Below are 23,115 nucleotides of genomic sequence, written 5' to 3' on the forward strand. Positions count from 1 at the left end.
AGGAGATAAGTTATTTTTGTGGTCAGTGTCGATAATTGTCAGTTTATCGTCCCGCATCTAATACACTCTGATATACTGTAGACCATAAGGGCAGATAGGATCACTTTATTTTAAGAATGTGAAATGTCAGAATTATTTATTTCAGCTTCTATTTCTTTCATCACATTCCCAGTGGGTCAGAAGTTTACATACACTCAATTAGTATTTGGTAGTATTGCCTTTAAATTGTTTAACTTGGGTAAACCCTTTCGGGTAGCCTTGCACAAGCTTCGCAAAATAAATTGGGTGAATTTTGGCCAATTCCTCCTGACAGAGCCGGTGTACCTGAGTCAGGTTTGTAGGCCTCGTTGCTCGCACACGCTTTTTCAGTTCTGCCCACAAATTTTATATAGGATTGAGGTCAGGGCTTTGTGATGGCCACTCCAATACCTTGACTTTGTTGTCCTTAAGCCATTTTGCCACAACTTTGGAAGTATGCTTGGGGTCAATGTCCATTTGGAAGACCCATTTGCAACCAAGTTTTAACTTCCTGACTGATGTCTTGAGATGTTGCTTCAATATATCCACGTCATTTTCCTGCCTCATGATGCCTTCTATTTTGTGAAGTGCACCAGTCCCTCCTGCAGCAAAGCACCCCCGCAACATGATGCTGTCACCCCTGTGCTTCACGTTTGGGATGTTGTTCTTCGGCTTGCAAGCCTCCCCTTTTTCCTCCAAACATAATGATGGTCATTATGGCCAAACAGTTCTATTTTTGTTTCATCAGACCAGAGGACATTTCCCCCAAAAGAATGATCTTTGTCCCCATATGCAGTTGCAAACCGTAGTCTGGCTTTTTAATGGTGGTTTTGGAGCAGTGGCTTCTTCCTTGCTGAGCACCCTTTCAGGTTATGTCGATATAGGACTCATTTTACTGTGGATTTAGATACTTTTGTACCTGTTTCCTCCAGCATCTTCACAAGGTCCTTTACTGTTGTTCTGGGATTGATTTTCCCTTTTCGCACCAAAGTACGTTCATCTCTAGGAGACAGAATGTGTCTCCTTCCTGAGCGGTTTGGCGGCTGTGTGGTCCCATAATGTTTATACTTGCGTACTATTGTTTGTACAGATGAACGTGGTACCTTCAGGCTTTTGGAATTTGCTCCCCAGGATGAACCAGAACTGTGGATGTCTACAATTTTTCTTTCTGAGGTCTTGGCAGATTTATTTTGTTTTCCCCATTATGTCAAGCAAAGAGGCACTGAGTTTGAAGGTAGGCCTTGAAATACATCCACAGGTACACCTCCAATTGACTCAAATGTTGCTTCTAAAGTCATGACATCATTTTCTGGAATTGTTCAAGCTGTTTAAAGGCACAGTCAACTTAGTGTGTGTAAATATGGACCAATAACATCTGCTAAATATGTGTATGGACCAATAACATCTGTTAACTATGGACCAATAACATCTGCTAAATATGTGTATGGACCAATAACATCTGTTAAATATGGACCAATAACATCTGTTAAATATGTGTATGGACCAATAACATCTGTTAAATATGGACCAATAACATCTGTTAAATATGGACCAATAACATCTGTTAAATATGGACCAATAACATCTGTTAAATATGTGTATGGACCAATAACATCTGTTAAATATGGACCAATAACATCTGTTAAATATGGACCAATAACATCTGTTAAATATGTGTATGGACCAATAACATCTGTTACATATGGACCAATAACATCTGTTACATATGGACCAATAACATCTGTTAAATATGGACCAATAACATCTGTTAAATATGGACCAATAACATCTGTTAAATATGGACCAATAACATCTGCTAAATATGTGTATGGACCAATAACATCTGTTAAATATGGACCAATAACATCTGCTAAATATGGACCAATAACATCTGCTAAATATGTGACCAATAACATCTGCTAAATATGGACCAATAACATCTGTTAAATATGGACCAATAACATCTGTTAAATATGGACCAATAACATCTGTTAAATATGGACCAATAACACCTGTTAAATATGGACCAATAACATCTGTTAAATATGTGACCAATAACATCTGTTAAATATGGACCAATAACATCTGTTAAATATGGACCAATAATATCTGTTAAATATGTGTATGGACCAATAACATCTGTTAAATATGTGACCAATAACATCTGTTAAATATGTGTATGGACCAATAACATCTGTTAAATATGGACCAATAACATCTGTTAAATATGGACCAATAACATCTGTTAAATATGGACAAATAACATCTGCTAAATATGTGTATGGACCAATAACATCTGTTAAATATGGACCAATAACATCTGTTAAATATGGACCAATAACATCTGTTAAATATGGACCAATAACATCTGTTAAATATGGACCAATAACATCTGTTAAATATGTGTATGGACAAATAACATCTGTTAAATATGTGTATGGACCAATAACATCTGTTAAATATGTGTATGGATCAATAACATCTGTTAAATATGGACCAATAACATCTGTTAAATATGGACCAATAACATCTGTTAAATATGGACCAATAACACCTGTTAAATATGGACCAATAACATCTGGTAAATATGTGACCAATAACATCTCTTAAATATGGACCAATAACATCTGTTAAATATGTGTATGGAACAATAACATATTTTAAATATGTGTATGGACCAATAACATCTGTTAAATATGTGACCAATAACATCTGTTAAATATGTGTATGGAACAATAACATCTGTTAAATATGTGACCAATAACATCTGGTAAATATGTGTATGGAACAATAACATATTTTAAATATCTGTATGGACCAATAACATCTGTTAAATATGTGTATGGACAGTGTCAAAGACCCAGTTAAAGACCCAGTTAAATTTGATTTTATTTGAATGATTTTCTGGTTTTTGTGAAAATGTTGCCTGCTAATGCTAACGCTAAATGCTACGCTAGCTGGGCTAGCTGTTACACAAATGCTTGTTTTGCTATGGTTGAGAAGCATATTTTGAAAATCTGAGATGACAGTGTTGTTAACAAAAGGCTAAGCTTGAGAGCTAGCATATTAATTTCATTTCATTTGCGATTTTCATGAATAGTTAACGTTGTGTTATGCTAATGAGCTGCGGGGATAATTACACTCCTGGATACAGGTTTTTTTCGTAGCTAAACGTGACGCACCAAACGGAGCGATTTCTCCTAAACAAATAATCTTTCAGGAAAAACTGAGCATTTGCTATCTAACTGAGACATCTGAAGTTCTTCAAAGGTAATGATTTTATTTGAATGATTTTCATTTTTTTGTTTTTTGTTGCCTGCTAATGCTAACGCTAAATGCTACACTAGCATGCTACTCTAACAAATCAAATTCAAATCAAATCAAATGTATTTATATAGCCCTTCGTACATCAGCTGATATCTCAAAGTGCTGTACAGAAACCCAGCCTAAAACCCCAAACAGCAAGCAATGCAGGTGTAGAAGCACGGTGGCTAGGAAAAACTCCCTAGAAAGGCCAATACCTAGGAAGAAACCTAGAGAGGAACCAGGCAATGTGGGGTGGCCAGTCCTCTTCTGGCTGTGCCGGGTGGAGATTATAACAGAACATGGCCAAGATGTTCAAATGTTCATAAATGACCAGCATGGTCGAATAATAATAAGGCAGAACAGTTTAAACTGGAGCAGCAGCACAGTCAGGTGGAAGTTGAAACTGGAGCAGCAGCATGGCCAGGTGGACTGGGGACAGCAAGGAGTCATCATGTCAGGTAGTCCTGGGGCATGGTCCTAGGGCTCAGGTCAGTTGAAACTGGAACAGCAGCATGGCCAGATGGACTGGGGACAGCAAGGAGTCATCATGTCAGGTAGTCCAGGGGCATGGTCCTAGGGCTCAGGTCCTCCGAGAGAGAGAAAGAAAGAGAGAAGGAGAGAATTAGAGAACGCACACTTAGATTCACACAGGACACCGAATAGGACAGGAGAAGTACTCCAGATATAACAAACTGACCCCAGCCCCCGACACATAAACTAGCAGCATAAATACTGGAGGCTGAGACAGGAGGGGTCAGGAGACACTGTGGCCCCATCCGAGGACACCCCCGGACAGGGCCAAACAGGAAGGATATAACCCCACCCACTTTGCCAAAGCACAGCCCCCACACCACTAGAGGGATATCTTCAACCACCAACTTACCATCCTGAGACAAGGCTGAGTATAGCCCACAAAGATCTCCGCCACGGCACAACCCAAGGGGGGGGCGCCAACCCAGACAGGATGACCACAACAGTGAATCAACCCACTCAGGTGACGCACCCCCTCCAGGGACGGCATGAGAGAGCCCCAGCAAGCCAGTGACTCAGCCCCTGTAATAGGGTTAGAGGCAGAGAATCCCAGTGGAAAGAGGGGAACAGGCCAGGCAGAGACAGCAAGGTCGGTTCGTTGCTCCAGAGCCTTTCCGTTCACCTTCCCACTCCTGGGCCAGACTACACTCAATCATATGACCCTGAAGAGATGAGTCTTCAGTAAAGACTTAAAGGTTGAGACCGAGTTTGCGGCTCTGAAAAATGGAGCTCTATAGGAGACTGATTCTAAGTCAGGATTCTAACAGCGCTAGCTGTTACACAAATGCTTATTTTGCAATGGTTGAGAAGCATATTTTGAAAATCTGAGATGACAGTGTTGTTAACAAAAGGCTAAGCTTGAGAGCTAGCATATTAATTTCATTTCATTTGCGATTTTCATGAATAGTTAACGTTGCGTTATGGTAATGAGCTTGAGGCTGTATTCACGATCCCGGATCTGGGATGGCTCGACGCAACAGGTTAAAACCTGTTAAGGCTAGGGCAGAATACTGCCCCCGTTGGAGAAATGCGTGCCCATAGTAAACTGACAAAAAATCTGTAAAAAATTGCTAATATATGCATATAATAAATATTATTGAATAGAAAACACTCTAAAGCTTCTAAAACCGTTTAAATTATGTCTCTATGTAAAGCAGAACTCACAGGGCATCCATTCTTCCAAACTCTTTCTGTCATCAGAAAAGTTGGCCCAACTTTGACGTCATCGCCCCCACCCTTCCCAACCAGCTACAGATCTGGAAACAGTTTCTATCTCTTCAGCGCGATGTCCTCTTTCAATGGGGCGCGTCCTTGTGAAGATTGTGCGCTCCCTCACCCTTTGGCGGGGCGAAACCCTCCGGTCACGCAATAATACGTACGCGCGTCTGCAATTTCTCTCCCTTTGTTCTAAGATCCACCAAACGACGTAGGCTTCTCCTTTCGAGCTTAGATCTTTTATATATGATTAAAACATGTTTTAGCTCGAATTTGAACTTAGTTTGACCAGTTTAGTCGACATATAATATGTAATTTTGAAGTTTCGATGCGCAACCCATAGATTTTTGAGTGCTTTTCAGCCGAAATTAGTCTCGTTTGACAACACAAAGACACACATTTGAAAGGGAAACGCTGGTTTTGGTAAGTATGACTTCTTCCACGACTTCTGATCGAACAACGGCTAAGGTAAGGGAAGATTTATGTGGTTATTATGTGTTTCTGTGGACTCCGAAATAGCGAAGCCATATTGCTAATCTATGAGCGCCGTCTCATATTATTGACAAGTGAACGAATTCTGTAACGTTAAAAATAAATGTAACACAGCTGTTTTATTAAGAAGAAGTGTATCTTTCTAAGTATATGTAGAACATGTATATTTAGTCAACGTTTATGATGTGTATTTCTGTTATCTGGCAGAGTTATCATAATTTCTCCGGGCATTGTTGTAGCATTTTTTAGCAATGACCTTCTATGTAAACCGTGATTTATGGATATAATTAGCATATTATTGAAAAAAACATAAATGTACTGTATAACATGTCCTATTCCTGTCATCTGATTAAGATTTTCAAAAGGTTAGTGAATTACTTTACTTTTAATCCTGCTTTTGTGATTGCATCTATTGTTCTACAAAATGGCTATGTAAATTAGCCTATCTTTGGTGGTGGTTTGACATAAATATGTGCTATGTTTTCGCCGTAAAACATTTTAGAAATCTGACTTGGTGGCTAGATGAACAAGGTGTTTATCTTTCATTTGAGCTATTGGACTTGTTAATGTGTGGAGGTTAAATATTTCTAAGAATATTTTTTGCGTTCTGTGTGCTACTGTGTCAGTTGAGCAGTGGGGGAAGGTGCCCTAGCGGGACGTGTGGTGCCAACAGGTTTTAACTGGGTCTTTGGCTGGGTCTTTGGCTGGGTCTTTGGCTGGGTCTTTAACTGGGTCTTTGGCTGGGTCTTTAACTGGGTCTTTGGCTGGGTCTTTGGCTAGGTCTTTAACTGGGTCTTTGGCTGGGTCTTTAACTGGGTCTTTGGCTGGGTCTTTGACTGGGTCTTTAACTGGGTCTTTGGCTGGGTCTTTGGATGGGTCTTTGGCTGGGTCTTTAACTGAGTCTTTAACTGGGTCTTTGGCTGGTCCTTTGGCTGGTCCTTTGACTGGATCTTTGACTGGGTCTTTGGCTGGGCCTTTGACTGGGTCTTTGGCTGGGTCTTTGGCTGGGTCTTTGGCTGGGTCTTTGACTGGGTCTTTGGCTGGGTCTTTGGCTGGGTCTTTGGCTGGGTCTTTAACTGGGTCTTTGGCTGGGTCTTTGGTTCGGTCGTTGACTGGGTCTTTGGCTGGGTCTTTGGCTGGGTCTTTGGCTGGGTCTTTAACTGGGTCTTTGACTGGGTCTTTGGCTGGGTCTTTGACTGGGTCTTTGACTGGGTCTTTGGCTGGGTCTTTGGCTGGGTCTTTGACTGGGTCTTTGGCTGCGTCTTTAAAGACCGAACCAAAGACCCAGCCAAAGACCCAGTTAAAGACCGAACCAAAGACCAGGCCAAAGACCCAGTTAAAGACTGAACCAAAGACCAGGCCAAAGACCCAGTTAAAGACCCAGTCAAAGACCCAGTCAAAGACAGAACCAAAGACAAAGACCGTTGGTCTTTAAATCTCCTGTGTGGTGCATTCATTGGTCAATAAATCTACTGTGTTTGTGTCTTATATGAAATACTAAGGTAAGAATTAAAATTAAACCAAAAAAACAAGAACAATATAAACTAATAACATCTGCTAAGTGATGTGACCAATGTAAACTAATAACATCTGCTAAGTGATGTGACCAATGTAAACTAATAACATCTGCTAAGTGATGTGACCAATATAAACTAATAACATCTGCTAAGTGATGTGACCAATGTAAACTAATAACATCTGCTAAGTGATGTGACCAATGTAAACTAATAACATCTGCTAAGTGATGTGACCAATATAAACTAATAACATCTGCTAAGTGATGTGACCAATATAAACTAATAACATCTGCTAAGTGATGTGACCAATATAAACTAATAACATCTGCTAAGTGATGTGACCAATATAAACTAATAACATCTGCTAAGTGATGTGACCAATATAAACTAATAACATCTGCTAAGTGATGTGACCAATATAAACTAATAACATCTGCTAAGTGATGTGACCAATGTAAACTAATAACATCTGCTAAGTGATGTGACCAATGTAAACTATAGATCCATTAATATTGATTATACACCCATCCATCATTATGGGTCTGAAACAGTACCTCATCTCCTATGTGTGACTGTTAATAAGAGGGTTAGTATGTACAATTACCTCTGAGTAGAGAGTGTGTACAAGTACCTCTGAGTAGAGAGTGTGTACAAGTACCTCTGAGTAGTGAGTGTGTACAAGTACCTCTGAGTAGAGAGTTTGTACAAGTATCTCTGAGTGGTTGCTGTCTGTGTCATCCCTGGCTCCTTGGTATTGAGTAGAGCAGCTAAGGAGCTGTCAACATGTCAGGCTGTGGATGACTGACAACGAGACAGAGTACCCAGGGTGATTCCACACCAGCGGAACCTCTCTCTGCTGTGGGTCTGTCACTTTCACCATTGTGGCACATACACACTCCCTGCTGGAGCTCCTACTGCTGATCTCTCTCTCTCTCTCTCGATTTTCTATTTCAATTGAAGGGGCTTTATTGGCATGGGGAACACATGTATACACTGCCAAAGCAAGTGAAATATATAATAAACAAAAGCGAAATAAAGAATATAAAATGAACCTCTCCCTCACCCTCTCCTCTTCTCTCTCTCTCTCTCTCTCTCTCTCTCTCTCTCGTTCTACTCCTCTCTCCCTCTCTCTCTCCTCTCTCTTTCTCTCCCACACTCTCTCTCCTCTCTTTCTGGTTCACTCTCCTTCTCTCCCTCTCCTTCATGAGTGATGGAATGCTCCCTCTCCCCCTACCTCCCCCTCTTCCTCTTTCTCTCCCACTCCCTCTCTCCCCCCTCTCCTCTTCCTCCCCTCCCTCTACTCTTCCCTCTCCCCTCCCTCTCCTCCATAATGGTTGGTAATGAGGGATGTCAGAGACAGAGATAGAGAGATAGAGTAGAGAGGGGGAGGAGGGAGAGAGAAAAGAGTAGGAGGAGGGGATATTGGGGATATGTCATAGAGAGAGGGGGGGAGGATAATGGGGGATGTCGTTAAATTCACATTTATACTCATTAGGCCTAAATGACGGATTACTTTGTCAGGAGAGAAAGAGAGTGAGATGGCTGAGTTATGAGTGAGGGAGAGAGATATAGGAGAGATGGACACAATAGAGGAAGAGAGAGAGAGAGGGGGAAAGGAACAGAGGAAGAGAGAGGGAGAGGGGGTAAAGTGAGGGAGAGGGGGAGAGAGAGAGGTACAGAGGAGGAGAGAGAAAGGGACAGATGAGGAGTGAGAGAGAGAGAGAGAGAGGTACAGAGGAGGAGAGAGAAACGGACAGATGAGGAGAGAGAGAGAGAGAGAGAGAGAGAGAGAGAGAGAGAGAGAGAGAGAGAGAGACAGGTACAGAGGAGGAGAGAGAAAGGGACAGACGAGGAGAGAGAGAGAGAGAGAGAGGTACAGAGGAGGAGAGAGAAAGGGACAGATGATGAGCGAGAGAGAGGTACAGAGGAGGAGAGAGAAAGGGACAGATGAGGAGAGAGAGAGAGAGAGAGAGGTACAGAGGAGGAGACAGAAAGGGACAGAGGAGGAGAGAGAAAGGGAGAGAGAGAGAGTATTAGTATATTTGTAGAAGCAGCAGCTACTTTTCCTGGAGTCCACACAACAACAACAACAACAACAACACAACAAGAAACAAAACACAGATAGACAAGAACAGCTACACAAATGTAAAATCCAACGATATACAAACAATACAACTAAAGACGAATGTGTGTAGATTGAGTGTGTTAGAGTTGGGTAATTCATTATGGAATATACAATATGGTTTCATTTATATTCTACAGTGAAAGGGGCACCACCTCTCATTTAAGAACGACCTTCTCTTTGAGTAGGGATAAACCACAGGCCCAATGTGGCACAATTATAATTTAAAGGTTCTGTAGAGTTCTTTTAATAATCAGACTCCAAATCTCAGAGGATATATATATATATATATATATATATATATATATATATATATATATATATATAAAGAAAATATGTATTATAAAGCAAGCTAATACTACAGTAAATATAAATTACTAGGATAAATGACTCGGTGACAGATTATGGCAAAATTGTAATATCAGTGATGTAGCTGGAAAGGATGGTTTTGGACAAGCAATCATTTCACAATGATTCTAAATGAGACAAAGCAGGGAATTTAAGAGAGAGAGAGAGAGAGAGAGAGAGAGAGAGACAGAGAGAGAGACAGAGAGAGAGACAGAGAGAGACAGAGAGACAGAGAGAGAGAGAGAGAGAGAGAGAGAGAGAGAGAAAGCCATCAGTACTGAGTAGTGGTGGAAAAAAGTACCTAATTGTCATACTTGAGTAAAAGTAAAAGACACCTTAATAGAAAATGACTCAAGTAAAAGTGAAAGTCACCCAGTATAAAATACTACTTGAGTAAAAGTCTAAAAAGTATTTTTGGTTTTAAAAATACGTAAGTATCAAAAAGTAAATGTAATTGCTAAAATGTACTTAAATATCAAAAGTAGAAGTATAAATATAAATAATTTAACATTTCTTAAATTAAATTAATTTTTTCTATTTTATTTTTTATTTACAGATAGCCGGGGTCACACTCCAACACTCAGACATCTTTACAGATAGCCGGGGTCACACTCCAACACTCAGACATCTTTACAGATAGCCGGGGTCACACTCCAACACTCAGACATCTTTACAGATAGCCAAGGGAACACTCCAACACTCAGACATCTTTACAGATAGCCAAGGGAACACTCCAACACTCAGACATCTTTACAGATAGCCAAGGGAACACTCCAACACTCAGACATAATTTACAAAATATGATGTGTGTTTAGTGAGTCTGTCAGATCAGAGGCAGTAGGGACGACCAGGGATGTTCTCTGTTTAGTGAGTCCTCCAGATCAGAGGCAGTGGGGTTGACCAGGGATGTTCTCTGTTTAGGGTTCAGCAGTGTCCCGGGTCAACTGAGGCTAACCGTGTTACCCAACTTCTTAGGGCTGAAATCCCATTAACGGGATCGATATGACAACAGCCAGTGAAAGTGCAGGGCGCCAAATTCAAAACAACAGAAATCTCATAATTAATATTCCTCAAACATAGAAGTATCTTATACCATTTTAAAGGTAATCTTGTTGTTAATCCCACCACAGTGTCCGATTTCAAAAAGGCTTTACAGCGAAAGCACCACAAACGATTATGTTAGGTCAGAGCCAAGTCACAGAAAAACACAGCCATTTTTCCAGCCAAAGAGTGGAGTCACAAAAAGCAGAAATAGAGAGATAATTCATCACTAACCTTTGATGATCTTCATCAGATGACACTCATAGGACTTCATGTTACACAATACATGTATGTTTTGTTCGATAAAGTTAATATTTATATTAAAAGAATCTCAGTTTACATTGGCGCGTTATGTTCAATAGTTCATCCGGTGATTTTGCAGAGAGCAACATCAATTTCCAGAAATACTCATCATAAACTTTAATATAAGTTACAAGTATAAATGTTGATGAAAATACAAGTGTTAGACATGGAAATATAGATAAACTACTCCTTAATGCAACCGCTGTGTCAGCTTTCAAAGAATCTTTACGGAAAAAGCATAACCATTAAGCACTAAGCATTAAGCATTTAATCTGAGTACGGCACTCAGAGACCCAAACTAGTAAATACATTTTGTCCCCCCCAAAAATTCTGACGACTTCAAAATAACAAACTAAGTACTCTCTTGTTCCGCGTTCAGCATGAGTTCCTTCCTCCTTTCTCTTTCTCTTTCTCCTCTCTCCTCACCTTATCTTTCCTAACACCCTATCTACTCTCTTTCTCTCTATTTCAATTTCAATTCAAGGGCTTTATACATATTACCATATGTTAACATTGCCAAAGCAGGTGAAATAAACAATACAAATGAACAGTAAACATTACACTCACAGAAGTTCCAAAAGAATAAAGACATTTCAAATGTCATATTATGTATATATGTTGTAACGATGTACAAAGTACGAAAGGAAAAAATAAATAATACATATTTACAATGGTGTTTGTTCTTCACTGGTTGTTTCACCCAGTAGATATATACGTTTATCAAAATATGGGTTGTATTTACAATGGTGTTTGTTCTTCACTGGTTGCCCTTTTCTCGTGGCAACAGGTCACAAATCTTGCTGCTGTGATGGCACACTGTGGAATTTCACCCAGTAGATATGGGAGTTTTTCAAAATTGGATTTGTTTTCTAATTCTTTGTGGATCTGTGTAATCTGAGGGAAATATGTGTCTCTAATATTGTCATATATTGGGCAGGAGGTTAGGAAGTGCAGCTCAGTTTCCCACCTCATTTTGTGGACAGTGAGCACATAGCCTGTCTTCTCTTGAGAGCCATGTCTGCCTACGGCGGCCTTTCTCAATAGCAAGGCTATGCTCACTGAGTCTGTACATAGTCAAAGCTTTCCTTAAGTTTGGGTCAGTCACAGTGGTCAGGTATTCTGCCACTGTGTTCTCTCTGTTTAGGGTCAGTCACAGTGGTCAGGTATTCTGCCGCTGTGTACTCTCTGTGTAGGGTCAGTCACAGTGGTCAGGTATTCTGCCGCTGTGTACTCTCTGTTTAGGGCCAAGTAGCATTCTAGTTTGCTGTTTTTTTGTTAATTCCTTCCAATGTGTCAAGTAATTACCTTTTTGTTTTCTCATGATTTGATTGGGTCTAATTGTGCTGCTGTCCTGGGGCTCTGTGGGGTGTGTTTGTGTTTGTGAACAGAGCCCCAGGACCAGCTTGTTAAGGGGACTCTTCTCCAGGTTCATCTGTAGGTGATGGCTTTGTTATGGAAGGTTTGGAATTGCTTTCTTTTAGGTGTTTGTAGAATTTAAAGGCTCTTTTCCCTACCCCTCTTTTCCCTACCCCTCTTTTCCCTACCCCTCTTTTCCCTACCCCTTCTTTTCCCTACCCCTCTTTTCCCTACCCCTCTTTTCCCTACCCCTCTTTTCCCTCTCTCTCTCTCTCTCTCCCTTCCCTCTCTATCTTCTCTCACCCTTCCCTCTCCATCCCCCCTCTCTCCCTCTCTCTCTCGCTCTCTCTCACCCTACCCTCTCTCTCTCTCTCTCTCTCTCTCTCTCTCTCTCTCTCTCTCACCCTTCCCTCTCTATCTCTCTCACCCTTCCCTCTCTATCTCTCTCACCCTGTACACTCTCTCTCCCTCTCTCTCTCTCTCTCTCTCTCTCTCCCACCCTTCCCTCTCTACCTCTCTCTCACCCTTCCCTCTCTATCTATCTCTCTCTCACCCTTCCCTCTCTATCTCTCTCTCTCACCCTACCCTCTCTCTTTCTCCCACCCTTCCCTCTATCTCTCTCTCACCCTACCCTCTCTCTCTATCTCTCACCCTACCCTCTCTATCTATCTCTATCTCTCTCACCCTACCCCCTCTCTCTCTCTCTCTCTCTCTCTCTCTCTCTCTCTCTCTCTCTCTCTCTCTCACACACATGCACCCTACCTTTCTCTCACTCTCACTCTCACTCACACTCACACACACACTCACAGTCACACCAGAGATAGAGAAAGGGAGTTAGAGAGGGAAGAGCAGAGAGAGGGAGAGAGAGGAGCTCACGAGAAGGAACTTTCCTCCTCCGTTATCCAAGAGGTAATTATGATGCACTGGATGGCGTGTGTGTGCAGACAGGGTTTGACAGGAGGAACAGACATAAAAATCACCATGGGAGGGAAACATCTCAATCTTCCTGACAAAAAGAGAGAGAGAGAGATAGAAAGAGAAAGAGAGACTGAGTGAGAGGGAGGGAGAGATTCTCTTGTTCTTCTGTCCCTGTTGCAGAAACCATAGAAAATCAGAACGGCTATAGACAAACTTTAACAATAGATTCATAACTCCTCTCCTCTCCTCTCCTCTCCTCTCCTCTCCTCTCCTCTCCTCTCCTCTCCTCTCCTCTCCTCTCCTCTCCTCTCCTCTCCTCTCCTCTCCTCTCCTCTCCTCTCCTCTCCTCTCCTCTCCTCTCCTCTCCTCTCCTCTCCTCTCCTCTCCTCTCCTCATGACTGATATAATTTTGTTCATTTGAGTTCAGTACAAATCCTTCCAATTAGCCAGGTCATTCTGTTGGAATAGAGATCCTCCTACACATGTTCAGTAGAACCTGGAGGGACATGGGACTGCTACGTACTGGGAATATATCAAATAAGCACACACACATTCACACTTCTAACCATAGATGCACTTCAAATCAGTACATAAATATCCACACACATTTTGGTACTTAAAAAAAACGATAATTGCCAAGATTTTTTGGGAAGTTGTTTAATAAACTATTGAATGTTTTACTGTTTTTGTAGTATTGAAAATGTCTATAAAAAGGTTTTCTTTTAAACAAGTAAACAACAAGAGAACAGCAGCACAGCGGAGCGTACAGCCAAACTGCTCCCTCTAGTCTAGGTGCTGTTGACACGCCAAACTGCTCCCTCTAGTCTAGGTGCTGTTCACACGTCAAACTGCTCCCTCTAGTCTAGGTGCTGTTCACACGTCAAACTGCTCCTTCTAGTCTAGGTGCTGTTGACATGCCAAACTGCTCCCTCTAGTCTAGGTGCTGTTCACACGTCAAACTGCTCCCTCTAGTCTAGGTGCTGTTGACACGTCAAACTGCTCCCTCTAGTCTAGGTGCTGTTGACACGTCAAACTGCTCCCTCTAGTCTAGGTGCTGTTCACACGTCAAACTGCTCCTTCTAGTCTAGGTGCTGTTCACACGTCAAACTGCTCCCTCTAGTCTAGGTGCTGTTCACACGCCAAACTGCTCCTTCTAGTCTAGGTGCTGTTGACATGCCAAACTGCTCCCTCTAGTCTAGGTGCTGTTGACACGTCAAACTGCTCCTTCTAGTCTAGGTGCTGTTGACACGCCAAACTGCTCCCTCTAGTCTAGGTGCTGTTCACACGTCAAACTGCTCCCTCTAGTCTAGGTGCTGTTGACACGCCAAACTGCTCCCTCTAGTCTAGGTGCTGTTGACACGCCAAACTGCTCCCTCTAGTTTAGGTGCTGTTGACACGTCAAACTGCTCCCTCTAGTCTATCCCCAATTTGTTGGCTTTTTACGCATATTTTGTTTGAGGCCATTTCTAGCCTTTCAGACTACCTTCCTCTCATCTACAGACAGGTTCCGGGCAGGCTGAAAATGGGTCTTGGAGGCCAAATAAATTTTGTAGAGGTGTGATTTTGCAGAGCCAAAGCTTGCTGTGTCTCTCATCTTCTCATTGTCATCGTGACCCACTGATATGTAACGCCCGCTAGAAAGTCAGAAACCTGTTAGAAGACATGACAGTGGTGGGGAAAGGCAGTTGGTAGAGTCTTCTCAAATCAAATCAATCAAATCAAATTTTATTTGTCACATACACATGGTTAGCAGATGTTAATGCGAGTGTAGCGAAATGCTTGTGCTTCTAGTTCCGACAATGCAGTAATAACGATCAAGTAATCTAACTAACAATTCCAAAAAAACTACTGTCTTATACACAGTGTAAGGGGATAAAGAATATGTATATAAGGATATATGAATGAGTGATTGTACAGAGCAGCATAGGCAAGATACAGTAGATGATATCGAGTACAGTATATACATATGAGATGAGTATGTAAACCAAGTGGCGTAGTTAAAGTGGCTAGTGATACATGTATTACATAAGGATGCAGTCGATGATATAGAGTACAGTATCTACGTATGCATATGAGATGAATAATGTAGGGTAGGTAACATTATATAAGGTAGCATTGTTTAAAGTGGCTAGTGATATATTTACATAATTTCCCATCAATTCCCATGATTAAAGTGGCTGGAGTAGAGTCAGTGTCATTGACAGTGTGTTGGCAGTAGCCACTCAATGTTAGTGGTGGCTGTTTAACAGTCTGATGGCCTTGAGATAGAAGCTGTTTTTCAGTCTCTCGGTCCCAGCTTTGATGCACCTGTACTGACCTCGCCTTCTGGATGACAGCAGGGTGAACAGGCAGTGGCTCGGGTGGTTGATGTCCTTGATGATCTTTATGGCCTTCCTGTAGCATCGGGTGGTGTAGGTGTCCTGGAGGGCAGGTAGTTTGCCCCCGGTGATGCGTTGTGCAGACCTCACTACCCTCTGGAGAGCCTTACGGTTGAGGGCGGTGCAGTTGCCGTACCAGGCGGTGATACAGCCCGCCAGGATGCTCTCGATTGTGCATCTGTAGAAGTTTGTGAGTGCTTTTGGTGACAAGCCGAATTTCTTCAGCCTCCTGAGGTTGAAGAGGCGCTGCTGCGCCTTCCTCACGATGCTGTCTGTGTGAGTGGACCAATTCAGTTTGTCTGTGATGTGTATGCCGAGGAACTTGCTACCCTCTCCACTACTGTTCCATCGATGTGGATGGGGGGGTGTTCCCTCTGCTGTTTCCTGAAGTCCACAATCATCTCCTTAGTTTTGTTGACGTTGAGTGTGAGGTTATTTTCCTGACACCACACTCCGAGGGCCCTCACCTCCTCCCTGTAGGCCGTCTCGTCGTTATTGGTAATCAAGCCTACCACTGTTGTGTCGTCCGCAAACTTGATGATTGAGTTGGAGGCGTGCATGGCCACGCAGTCGTGGGTGAACAGGGAGTACAGGAGAGGGCTCAGAACGCACCCTTGTGGGGCCCCAGTGTTGAGGATCAGCGGGGAGGAGATGTTGTTGCCTACCCTCACCACCTGGGGGCGGCACGTCAGGAAGTCCAGTACCCAGTTGCACAGGGCGGGGTCGAGACCCAGGGTCTCGAGCTTGATGACGAGCTTGGAGGGTACTATGGTGTTGAATGCCGAGCTGTAGTCGATGAACAGCATTCTCACATAGGTATTCCTCTTGTCCAGATGGGTTAGGGCAGTGTGCAGTGTGGTTGAGATTGCATCTTCTGTGGACCTATTTGGGCGGTAAGCAAATTGGAGTGGGTCAAGTGTGTCAGGTAGGGTGGAGGTGATATGGTCCTTGACTAGTCTCTCAAAGCACTTCATGATGACGGATGTGAGTGCTACGGGGCGGTAGTCGTTTAGCTCAGTTACCTTAGCTTTCTTGGGAACAGGAACAATGGTGGCCCTCTTGAAGCATGTGGGAACAGCAGACTGGTATAGGGATTGATTGAATATGTCCGTAAACACACCGGCCAGCTGGTCTGCGCATGCTCTGAGGGCGCGGCTGGGGATGCCGTCTGGGCCTGCAGCCTTGCGAGGGTTAACACGTCTAAATGTCTTACTCACTTCGGCTGCAGTGAAGGAGAGACCGCATGTTTTCGTTGCAGGCCGTGTCAGTGGTACTGTATTGTCCTCAAAGCGGGCAAAAAAGTTATTTAGTCTGCCTGGGAGCAAGACATCCTGGTCCGTGACTGGGCTGGGTTTATTTCTGTAGTCCGTGATTGACTGTAGACCCTGCCACATGCCTCTTGTGTCTGAGCCGTTGAATTGAGATTCTACTTTGTCTCTGTACTGGCGCTTAGCTTGTTTGATAGCCTTGCGGAGGGAATAGCTGCACTGTTTGTATTCAGTCATGTCACCAGACACTTTGCCCTGATTAAAAGCAGTGGTTCGCGCCTTCAGTTCCACACGAATGCTGCCATCAATCCATGGTTTCTGGTTAGGGAATGTTTTAATCGTTGCTATGGGAACGACATCTTCAACGCACGTTCTAATGAACTCGCACACCGAATCAGCGTATTCGTCAATGTTGTTATCTGACGCAATACGAAACATCTCCCAGTCCACGTGATGGAAGCAGTCTTGGAGTGTGGAGTCAGCTTGGTCGGACCAGCGTTGGACAGACCTCAGCGTGGGAGTTTCTTGTTTTAGTTTCTGTCTGTAGGCAGGGATCAACAAAATGGAGTCGTGGTCAGCTTTTCCGAAAGGGGAGCGGGGCAGGGCCTTATATGCGTCGCGGAAGTTAGAGTAACAATGATCCAGGGTCTTTCCACCCCTGGTTGCGCAATCGATATGCTGATAAAATTTAGGGAGTCTTGTTTTCAGATTAGCCTTGTTAAAATCCCCAGCTACAATGAATGCAGCCTCCGGATAAATCGTTTCCAGTTTGCAGAGAGTTAAATAAAGTTCGTTCAGAGCCATCGATGTGTCTGCTTGGGGGGGGATATATACGGCTGTGATTATAATCGAAGAGAATTCTCTTGGTAGATAATGCGGTCTACATTTGATTGTGAGGAATTCTAAATCAGGTGAACAGAAGGATTTGAGTTCCTGTATGTTTCTTTCATCACACCATGTCACGTTGGCCATAAGGCATATGCCCCCGCCCCTCTTCTTACCAGAAAGATGTTCGTTTCTGTCGGCGCGATGCGTGGAGAAACTCGCTGGCTGCACCGCTTCGGATTGCGTCTCTCCAGTTAGCCATGTTTCCGTGAAGTAGAGAACGTTACAGTCTCTGATGTCCCTCTGGAATGCTACCCTTGCTCGGATTTCATCAACCTTGTTGTCAAGAGACTGGACATTGGCAAGAAGAATGCTAGGGAGTGGTGCACGATGTGCCCGTCTCCGGAGTCTGACCAGAAGACCGCTTCGTTTCCCTCTTTTTCTGAGTCGTTTTTTTGGGTCGCTGCATGTAATCCACTCCGTTACACTGGTTGTAAGGCAGAACACAGGAAAAACATATTCTTGGTCGTACTGATGGTGAGTTGATGCTGATCTTATATTCAGTAGTTCTTCTCGGCTGTATGTAATGAAACCTAAGATGACCTGGGGTACTAGTGTAAGAGATAACACGTAAAAAACAAAAAACTGCATAGTTTCCTAGGAACGCGAAGCGAGGCGGCCATCTCTGTCGGCGCCAGAAGTGGTTGGAGTGAGTTCAGTTGTCGTGGAGTTCAGTTCAGTTCAGTTGTCGTGTTCCCTAGTAGTCCTTGAAGTTTTTCAACTTCACAAGCTGCACGACAACTGAACTGAACTCCAACCAGTGACATAGGGAACACGACAACTGAACTGAACTCCAACCAGTGGCGTAGGGAACACGACAACTGAACTGAACTCCAACCAGTGGCGTAGGGAACACGACAACTGAACTGAACTCCAACCAGTGGCGTAGGGAACACGACAACTGAACTGAACTCCAACCAGTGGCGTAGGGAACATGACAACTGAACTGAACTCCAACCAGTGGCGTAGGGAACACGACAACTGAACTGAACTCAAACCAGTGGCGTAGGGAACATGACAACTGAACGGAACTCAAACCAGTGGCGCGGGAAACACGACAACTGAACTGAACTCCAACCAGTGGCGTAGGGAACACGACAACTGAACTGAACTCCAACCAGTGGCGTAGGGAACATGACAACTGAACGGAACTCCAACCAGTGGCGTAGGGAACACGACAACTGAACTGAACTCCAACCAGTGGCGTAGGGAACACGACAACTGAACTGAACTCAAACCAGTGGCGTAGGGAACATGACAACTTAACGGAACTCAAACCAGTGGCGTAGGGAACATGACAACTGAACGGAACTCAAACCAGTGGCGTAGGGAACATGACAACTGAACTGAACTCAAACCAGTGGCGTAGGGAACATGACAACTGAACGGAACTCAAACCAGTGGCGCGGGAAACACGACAACTGAACTGAGGGAACATGACAACTGAACTGAGGGAACACGACAACTGAACTGAGGGAACATGACAACTGAACTGAGGGAACACGACAACTGAACTGAGGGAACATGACAACTGAACTGAGGGAACACGACAACTGAACTGAACTCCAACCAGTGGCGTAGGGAACATGACAACTGAACTGAGGGAACACGACAACTGAACTGAGGGAACACGACAACTGAACTGAGGGAACACGACAACTGAACTGAGGGAACACGACAACTGAACTGAGGGAACATGACAACTGAACTGAGGGAACATGACAACTGAACTGAGGGAACACGACAACTGAACTGAGGGAACATGACAACTGAACTGAGGGAACATGACAACTGAACTGAGGGAACATGACAACTGAACTGAGGGAACATGACAACTGAACTGAGGGAACATGACAACTGAACTGAGGGAACACGACAACTGAACTGAGGGAACATGACAACTGAACTGAGGGAACATGACAAATGAACTGAGGGAACATGACAACTGAACTGAGGGAACATGACAACTGAACTGAGGGAACATGACAACTGAACTGAGCTATTTTCTCCTTGGAGAAAGCTTTTCCATGTTACAGGTTATTCACAGAGCAGCAAAGTGGTATGAGAGAGAGGGAGGTATAGAGAGATGGAGAGAGAGAGGGAGGTAGAGAGAGGAGAGAGAGAGGGGGGAGAGAGAGAGAGAGAGAGAGAGAGGGAGGTATAGAGAGATGGAGAGAGAGAGGGGGGAGAGAGAGAGAGAGAGAGAGAATTCTAGTTTGCTTTGTTGTTTTGTTATTTCCTTCCAATGTGTCAAGTAATTATCTTTTTGTTTTCTCATGATTTGGTTGCGACTAATTGTGCTGCTGTCCTGGGGCTCTGTGGGGTCTGTTTGTGTTTGTCAACAGAGCCCCAGGACCAGCTTACTTAGGAGACTCTTCTCCAGGCTCATCTCTCTGTAGGTGATGGCTTTGTTATGGAAGGTTTGGGAATTAGTGGGTATCGGCCTAATTCTGCTCTGCATGCATTATTTGGTGTTCTACGTTGTACACGGAGGATATTTTTGCAGAATTCTCCACGCAGAGTCTCAATTTGGTGTTTGTCCCATTTTGTGAAGTCTTAGCTGGTGAGCGGACCCCAGACCTCACAACCTCTCTCTCTCTCTCTCTCTCTCTCTCTCTCTCTCTCTCTCTCTCTCTCTCTCTCTCTCTCTCTCTCTCTCTCAGACCATGGACTCACTACATTACACACACACACACACCTCCTCCTTACTGATCTTTAACTACCATCACAATCTCTTTGCACACCTCTTCTCACCACACACCAGAATATTTAACGGAAACTCACCGATCTAAACCATTACTGCATGGACCTCGCTATGGGCAAAGGGGGCTGAAACAAGAAAGGGCTCTCCCCAAACTGTTAATGTCATTGTATGCTGTAGGGTAAACATTTCTCTTCAATGGAACTAAGGGGCCCGAACCACTAAAAACAGCCCCAGACCATTATTCGTCCTCCACCAAACTTTACAGTTGTCACTAAGCATTGGGGCAGGTCCAGTCCATAGTTACTATTGTTGTCTGGGATGCTGACACAGCTGGCCCATAGTTACCATTGTTGTCTGGTATGCTGACACAGCTGGCCCATAGTTACTATTGTTGTCTGGTATGCTGACACAGCTGGCCCATAGTTACTATTGTTGTCTGGGATGCTGACACAGCTGGCCCATAGTTACTATTGTTGTCTGGTATGCTGACACAGCTGGCCCATAGTTACTATTGTTGTCTGGTATGCTGACACAGCTGGCCCATAGTTACTATTGGTGTCTGGTATGCTGAAACAGCTGGCCCATAGTTACTATTGTTGTCTGGTATGCTGACACAGCTGGCCCATAGTTATTATTGTTGTCTGGTATGCTGACACAACTGGCCCATAGTTACTATTGTTGTCTGGTATGCTGACACAGCTGGCCCATAGTTACTATGTGGGAGGGAGGGAGTTGAGGGCTAAGGGAATGCATCTGGGATCAAGTAAAGGGTGCTCGTTTAGAGCACGGATGGCTACCCGCGGATGGCTACCCACGGATGGCTACCCGTGGAGGGCTACCTGTGGAGGGCTACCCGCGGATGGCTACCCACGGATGGCTACCCACGGAGGGCTACCCATGGAGGGCTACCCACGGATGGCTACCCACGGATGGCTACCCACGGGTGGCTACCCACGGATGGCTACCCGTGGATTGCTACCCGCGGAGGGCTACCCACGGATGGCTACCTGCGGATTGCTACCCACGGAGGGCTACCCACGGATGGCTACCCACGGATGGCTACCCACGGATGGCTACCCGCGGATGGCTACCCACGGAGGGCTACCCACGGATGACTACCCGCGGATGGCTACCCACGGAGGGCTACCCACGGATGGCTACCCGCGGATGGCTACCCTGACGGACATGGATACACCGAGTGCGTTCTTCTTCAACAGATATTCCATCTACAGCATCCTTCAGGGTCTCTGGCGTCAGATACATGGGCAATGAGGAGGATCACTATGGACTTCTACGCAGACCTCTACTGTGACAGCAACACTGATCCTTAGAGTGCTCAGGAGATTCTAAAGGGGCTGTCTAAGCTCGGGCCTGAGCAGAGTGCTGGGCTGGAGAGTGATATTTCATTTCAGGAAGTATCAGCGGCTGTGCAGCAGTTCTCCCCGGGCCGTGTGTCGGGGGTCGATGGACTGACAGCTGAGTTTCATAAATGTTTCTGGGGTGTACTGGTGAGGAACCTCTTAGAGGTCTTTCGGGAGTTCTGTGAGAACGCTGTATCTGTCATCTGCCAGCGGGCAGTGCTGGCACTACTTCTGAAGAAAGGGGCACTTAGCTCTGTTGAAGAACTGGAGGCCGGTGTCGTTGCTCTGCTTGGATTACAGAAAAATGTCCAAGTGTTTGTCAAATGTGACTGACCGGCTCGATTCGGACTTATGTAGCAAAATTTGAAATGATGTTTTTACATTAGATAAAAGTAGAGACTCCGAGCTACAAAATACACTACAGTTGAGGAACAATGGGGAAAGTAATTCTGTTTTAGAAGTTGAGGAACTTGTAACCCCACATTTTGAGAAAATGGCCCTTGAATGTTTCGGGACACCTACTGGAGAGCTCTTTTGTCAACACCCACTCAACACCCACCCATCTCTTTAAGGATTCACACGTGAGGCCATGTACTAAACAGAGTGAGTACGGTAGTGTACTAAACAGAGTGAGTACGGTAGTGTAGTAAACAGAGTGAGTACAGTAGTGTAGTAAACAGAGTGAGTACGGTAGTGTAGTAAACAGAGTGAGTACGGTAGTGTAGTAAACAGAGTGAGTATGGTAGTGTAGTAAACAGAGTGAGTACGGTAGTGTAGTAAACAGAGTGAGTACGGTAGTGTAGTAAACAGAGTGAGTACGGTAGTGTAGTAAACAGAGTGAGTACGGTAGTGTAAACAACCAGAGATTTAGAGACTAAAGGCTGGTTTATACTCCGTCTGTAGACGGATGTGACAACATGAACATTCTATTGTCGTCCGACATCAAACTGTCGGTATGAAAAAGTATAAATAGACAAAACGACAGACTGCTTGAAAGCAGCCTTGTTCCCCCTATTCCAACTAACCTACCGAAGGAACTACTTCCTGTGCTTGGCCCCCCTATTCCAACTAACCTTCTGAAGGAGCTAATTCCTGTGCATGGCCCCCCTATTCCAACTAACCTTCTGAAGGAGCTACTTCCTGTGCTTGGCCCCCCTATTCCAACTAACCTTCTGAAGGAGCTACTTCCTGTGCATGGCCCCCCTATTCCAACTAACCTTCTGAAGGAGCTACTTCCTGTGCATGGCCCCCCTATTCCAACTAACCTACCGAAGGAGCTACTTCCTGTGCTTGGCCCCCCTATTCCAACTAACCTACTGAAGGAGCTACTTCCTGTGCTTGGCCCCCCTATT

At 44.1% G+C, this 23,115-nt stretch overlaps 1 protein-coding gene across 1 annotated transcript in view; it reads right to left on the reverse strand.

Annotated features, from left to right (window-relative positions):
• Positions 1–23,115, reverse strand: part of LOC109884185 (XK-related protein 7-like) — a 94,110-nt gene that overhangs the window by 20,946 nt on the left and 50,049 nt on the right. The window lies entirely within an intron of this gene.

Source organism: Oncorhynchus kisutch, linkage group LG24, assembly GCF_002021735.2.
Source record: "Oncorhynchus kisutch isolate 150728-3 linkage group LG24, Okis_V2, whole genome shotgun sequence".
In the NCBI taxonomy this organism is placed as follows: Eukaryota; Metazoa; Chordata; class Actinopteri; order Salmoniformes; family Salmonidae; genus Oncorhynchus; species Oncorhynchus kisutch.